The 6,868-nt window shown below is 40.3% G+C and overlaps 1 long non-coding RNA gene across 1 annotated transcript; it reads left to right on the top strand.

Annotated features, from left to right (window-relative positions):
* Positions 1-42: 42 nt before the first annotated feature.
* On the top strand, positions 43-6,868 carry LOC111808363. Its single transcript, XR_002817058.1, has 3 exons — positions 43-274; positions 354-543; positions 6,034-6,868. It is a non-coding gene; the product is annotated as an uncharacterized LOC111808363 (long non-coding RNA).

Raw genomic sequence — 6,868 nt, 5'->3', positions numbered from 1 at the left:
AAAAAAAAAAAAAAAAAAGAAATAAGTAAGCTTGCCCCTCCAACCATAATAGAGGTCCTCGAAACCCTAGCCCCTAGCCGCAAAGAAAGAAAAAAACTTAGAGAGAGAAAGTTTGGGAGTGAGCAAGAAAATCGCTGCCGAAAATCTCATCGACCACCACTACAAGTAGCCGCCAGCCACGATCTAATTGACAGGGACTTCTTCTTGGAAGGAAGAAGAAGATGTTGGCGTTCGGAGTCCCATTTTCTGTCAAGAGATCGAGAAAATTAGTAAAGTAAGATCTTGATCGTTTTTCTCAGATCTATAACTATCCGTTGTGAATCAAGGTCTGAAATTTTGATATGTTTATCTAGAGGGAATTCTCCACAAGATTTAGGAAGGAAACTAGCCGGAATTCTAGTCCAAAGGTGAAGATCCGAGCCAATTTCCAAGAACGGAGGAGAGAGAAAATAGCTTTCAAGATCCGAGCCGATTTCCAAGAACGGTGAAGATCCGAGCCAATTTCAAGATCAAAGATGAAGACGTGTCAGCTTTCAGAACAAGGTATGATCATTATTAGTTCATAGTTATGTCTTTTGAACTCACTGATGCCTCTGCAGTGTTCATAGAACTAATGAATGAGTGTTCAAGGAATGTCTGGATACTTTTGTCCTAGTATTTTATAAAAGATATCTTGGTATACTCAAAGACAGATCAAGAACATCAGATGCACCTTAGAAAGGCCCTGACAATCTTGAGGGAAAACAAGGTTTACGTGAGGTCTCATTTATGGGGCATATGGTATCTGAGAAGAGTGTGTCAGTAGATCCTAACGAGGTGGAAGCGGTTTTTAAATGGACTCGTCCAACCACTATTACCGAGGTACGTAGTTTCTTAGGTCTAGCAGGTTACTATCGACGCTTTGTACAAGACTTTGCCAAAATAGCTGCCCCTCTTATGCAACTTACTTGGAAGGGTGTGCCGTTCGTATGGATCGAAGATTTAGAAACAAATTTTCAAGATTTGAAAGATAAGCTAGTGATTGCACCAGTACTCATAATGCTCGACAGTACAAGAAGCTATGTTATTTACCGTGATGCTTCCAAGAAGGGCTTGGGATGTGTGTTGATGCAAAGTGGGAAGTCATTGCATACGCATCCAGACAACTGAAGAACTATGAAAAAAACTACCCCACACATGACTTGGAGCTAGTGATGGTAGTTTTTGCATTAAAGATATGGCGACACTATCTATATGGAGAGAAAAATCAGATCTACACTGACACAAAAGCTTGAAGTATTTCTTCACTTAGAAAGAGCTAAGTATGAGACAACGAAGGTGGTTGAAACTGGTTCGAGATTATTACATCGACATCCAGTACCACTATGGGAAGACCAATGTGTTTGCAGATGCCTTACGTAAGAAGACGACCCATTCATTGGCGTTAATCACGAAATAGCCTCGCATGCACACAAATTTCGAGCAAGCTGGAATAACCGTAGTAGTGGAAGAAATTAGAGCACAGCTAGCTCAACTGATGGACCAGCCCACACTCCGACAAAGAATAATTGATGCTCAAGTAGGATACCCTGTGTTAGAAAAGATATTTAATGAGTTGGCAATAGAGGTAGCTGACGGATACTCCAGGTCATTTTTTGATGGATTGTTGTATCAAAGTCGTTTGTGTGTGTCGATGGCAGAAGAGCTAAGAAACGAAATATTAAGTGAGGTGCATAACTCCCCGTTCGCCATGCACCCTAGTGGTACCAAGATTTATCAAGACATAAAGCCACACTTTTGGTCGCGTAGTATGAAGAAGGATATCACGGAGTTTGTTAGTAAATGTTTGGTATGCCAGCAAGTCAAGGCACCTAGAAAGAGACTAGCGAGATTATTGCAGTCCCTTAGTGTACCAAAATGGAGATGGAAGAATATAGCCATGGATTTTATAGTAGCGCTAACAAGAATGTTGAAGGGTTACACAGTCATGTGGGTGATTGTTGACTGATTGTTGACCGATCGACAAAATCAGCGCATTTCCTTCCTGGTAAAGCCACCTACACATTAGATAATGGGGCACAGTTGTACATGAAGAAAATTATTAGATTGTATGGAGTTCCTGTGTCAAGTATATCAGACTGAGATCCACGTTTTACTTCGGCATTTTGGCATGGACTCCAGGAAGCATTAGGAACTCACCTAGATTTCAGTACGACGTTCCACCCACAAATAGATGGTCAAATGGAATGTTTGAACCAAATTCTAGAGGATATGCTATGTCCATGTGTGCTAGACTTCGCAGGTAATTGGGAATTGAAATTGCATCTCATGGAATTTTTCTATAACAACTGTTTTCAAGCAACGATTGGCATGACACCGTATGAGGCATTGTATGAAAAACGGTGTAGGACATCACTATGTTAGGATAAGGTAGGGAAACGTGAATTGGTGGGACCCGAATTGATCAAAGTTACAAATGATGCAGTGCAAAATATCAGGGGGAGAATGCGCACTACTCAGAGTAACGAATAGTTACGCAAATGTAAGCCGAAGGAATCTAGAGTTTGAAGTGGGCGACATGGTATTCTTAAGAATGACCCTAATGAAAGGTGTTATAAGGTTTGGACGCAAAGGCAAATTGAGTCCACGCTTTAAATGACGTTTTGAAATTTTGGATCAGATTGAACCTGTTGCATATAGAATAACCCTAACACCGTCTCTCAGCAATACATAACATGTTTCATGTATCCTTACTTCGGAAGTATATGGTTAATCCCTCGCATGTGATAGATTAGGAGTCCCTATAGGTGGCAGAAGACTTACGTTACGAAGAAAAATTGCGGACGATCTTGGCACGTGAAATAAAGACTCTGCGCACTAGAGACATTGCTTTTGTCAAAGTGTTGTGGAAAAACCAACCAATAACATAAGCCATGTGGGAACGAGAGAATGAGATGAAAGAGAAGTATCCAAAACTATTTCAGAGTGCATATACTTTCGAGGACAAAGTCGTTTACGAGGTAATAATATAACGGGTAAAAATAAATAATAAATAAATAAATATTCAATCTCGCCAAAAATCACACGATTTCGAGGGACGCATTTATTTCCATAAGTGAAGCATCTCACAACCTCTTACAACCTCTCCATTCTCAAACCCTCCAACACCAATTCAGTCGTTTGTTTTTCTGTGAGTTTCAACCTGAAATCGAGAAAGAAATAGAGAGGGTTTTGGAGAAGAAATCGAGGGTTTTGTGCATCGTGAAGATTTCTGAATTAGGTTTGTCATACCAACCTCCAGAAGACGAACCACAGTGGAAGTGTCAGGAAGCGCCATCAAAATCATTGGTCTTTGTAAAAAAAAGGGAAGTCGCGAGGGTTCGGTCATGTTTTCGAGTAAGGAAGACGAAGCGAAAGTTTCGGTCGGGTTCCATTATCCGCATCCAAATATCCACGAAGTCACGCTCTCTAGAATCCAAAAGTTAGGTCCAATCACTCCTCAGCCCAACTAGTCAGACAACGTCCATTGCGGCCTGCTCAGTTACTCATGGCCCAAACACACAATCACGACCAAAGCGAAGACGTCAGCTCAGTTGTAACACAATCTACCGCCCCATCGAACTGTACCAAAGACCCGATTACGACCTTCTCCTTCTTGAGTGCCACAAGTGGCCAGCACATGATCAGTTCTAACCGACGACTCCTTTCAGTTTGAAAATCAGAAATTCTTGGCTCAGCCGGCTCCGTATACAAGTTATATTGATTCCTAGGTTTCTGACGCTTTTCTGAAGCCATTTTTTTGACCATATTTAAGGAATTTGTGGTCATTAAGACGCCTATTTACTATGTTTAATTGACTTTAGGACTTAGGTTGGAGTTAATCATCATGTTTAGCTAGGTCCTTTGGACACGAACACTATTCCGTTCTCAGCGGAAACAAGTCCTAAATATGCTATATGAATTGTTATAGGTGAGATTTAGATTATAGTTTCGAGGTGACTACCAAACTGTTAATAACTTCGGCCAATGACAACCAAGTAAGTGGCCTTACGGTTGGAGTTAGCTTATTGACTGATGTATGATGGTGCATGCCCGATAACTTCTATATTTACCGTATTATATGTGTAATGCTTATGTTATGTGATGCTTAATTGTTCTTTGTATTTTCATGAGATGTATGTCACCGTATGCATGTATATAAATTACACTATTTTTACAAATTAACTGAAATGCCAGGTATGAAATGTTATGTCTTACGTGTAGAATTTTGTGATAGACTATGACATGTTTGCCATGTGTAGATGTTGCATACATGAGTTATGTCATGAAAGGAAAGAAAAGAGAAAGAAATGAAATAAATGTTATGTTATGAATGTAAATCACAGGACCTCATGCATGTATGTATGTTATGTGCATCGAGATACTTTTCCATTATCTTATGATAGTACGGACGCGTAAGTTTGATATTTATGTTCCCCATGATATCATGCGGGTCTTTCTTTTTATGTGGCATCCGGTGAAGTGTAATGCGTTGTGCCTGACCAAGTCAGTCCTAGGGGATACGTATACGAGCCCGCTTGGTGGGCCTATGTGCGTGTATGTAGGTCGTGTATGGAGAAGTACCATGCATTCAATCCTCCCTGGAATTGGAAAGAGCCTAAGGTTATGTTATGTTTCTAAAAGATAGGTCTCATTCATGTATTTTGTGTGATTGCATATCCAACTCCAACCGTGGGGTGACTATGAAATACTCAAGTCATGTGCTACCCTTCAATTTTTAGGTAAAGGTAAAATTCCTATTCACGGATGATGGTGAACGTTGGGAAGGCCATGGAAGTTAGATTAGGGCACGATAGGGCAGTAGTATGCTTTAATTTTAAATTAGTAGCTGATAGGTCGCAATGTATTTCAATTAGTAGTTAATAGGTGTTTTTATTACCGTATAAGTTTTCATCAAAATTATGTTAGGTCTAATTTCATGTGTTTGAACTGATTATCTAAGTCCATGACTTTAATTTAAAAAGGTATTTGTTATGAATTTTCATGTATGTGATTTAAGCATGCATGGGTTGATGTCATTAATTAGGTTAAGAAAAATTAGGGGCGTTACACCTCCAACCTGAACATAATTGGATGTGTAGTACTTTTCTACACGACCCACACGTGCAAACGTGAGTCCCTAGGCAGTTCGCACCCACTAGACCTATCATAGTTGGGCTAGTTGTCTGTAACCGGACGTCTAGAGGTCAGCAAACCCCTGAATATCATGCGAAGCATGATCATCATAATCATCATAGTCTACACGTTCGTACTCATCATCATAAATGGAGAAGTAACCTGTTGTATATGAACACGCAATATACATGAGGTCCCTATAATTTTCATCTTTAAACCATTCTTATGACACAACCCTATACATCACTCACACGGTACCCTAGGTAACATGCATGCATTGGTCTTTATACATTCATCTTCATTAACGTCAATTGGGGTTATGTCTTAGAAAACTCATCGTCAGGATGCATCATGACATTTAATACATACACATCATCTTAATATGAAATATCATCACATTAAGTCATTTAATCATCATGCATCTTACATCATTATGTTATCATGCATCATCATCATGTCATCATATCGTGTCATCATCTCATATCATCATCACATCATCGTATAACGTCATCACATCATCAATAACATCATTACATCATCATATAACATCATTACATCATCATATGACATAAAACATAAATGACACATGCAAGGGCCACTAGGCATGTGTCGTCATACATCAGGTAAGTCTTCCAACCAAGCCGATAGTAAGACCACTTACTTGGTTGACCTTAGTCGACGTTCTTCCTAAATTTGAATACTTGATTACGTCCCTTGAAGTTGTTTCAAGTATGCTTAAGGTATTTCCTATTAGAACGTTTATTTCGTATCGTTAACAATACATTTTTTATTTAATTCAACTTGAACTTGGGATATAGGATGTTACACTGACCTTAATTGCCTTAGTTAAGGTTAAATTTATCTCCAATATGATCTAAGATGTAGGAATCGGGTCAAATTGTGAGCCGAATGAGTCGAGGAGCCACTGAGCTGCAGTCGGAGTCGAGCCGATGAAGTCGCGTGAGCCGAAGGAGTTGGTGTTTGCATTCACGACATGTGTCGTTGGGGGGGGGAAGGTAACATGCACGTGGCTCGCGAGTCGGGTTGAGGTGCGGACTTTGGGTCGGTTTCACGACGCTGTGTGTCGCGTGTTGAGTGTGGGTTTGATGTGTTCTGCGTGATTGGGCTTGAACGTGGGCTTTGGGTCAAGTAGGATTTGGGTTGCTGGACTGGACTGAGTTTTGGGTTGCAGGTGGGTATCCAACCTGAATCCAAATCCCCGGATCTCGTCTTCTTCTCTCGACTGCACGTAAAATCTTTGATTCTCGTTACCTTCTTCTTGTCTTTCCTCCCACTCCCACAGCGTCATAAAGCCTTGGGTGTACCTACAATTTTAGATCCATGTTTCATTTCAGATTCCCAAAAACAACCGATGCTCGTCGGTGGTTCGCTCCTATACGATATCCTTACGTTGGTCCCTTCTTTTGTACCTCCTCCTCCAACTGACAGAAATATCTTAAGATCATAAAGGGGAAGTTGAGGAAGGTTTTAAAAAGAGAGGTGAAGTGGTCGAGTCGTGTGTAGAGATTCAGTTTGCCCTTGCCGGTTCGTGTTGGTCGGAAAGACACAAACAATCGTTCATCTTCCTCTTCGTCCTCTCTGCATTCTGCTATTGATGGCAGAAGAGTTTGGTTGTATGGAGCGTTTATGGATAATTTTGGTTTAATTTTAGGCCAATATTAGGTTTTCAATTTATTGAAGGTTAAAATGGGAT

The sequence above is a fragment of the Cucurbita pepo genome, chromosome LG13 (genome assembly GCF_002806865.2).
Source record: "Cucurbita pepo subsp. pepo cultivar mu-cu-16 chromosome LG13, ASM280686v2, whole genome shotgun sequence".
Lineage (NCBI taxonomy): Eukaryota > Viridiplantae > Streptophyta > Magnoliopsida > Cucurbitales > Cucurbitaceae > Cucurbita > Cucurbita pepo.
This window is presented reverse-complemented; position numbering and strand designations above follow the sequence as displayed.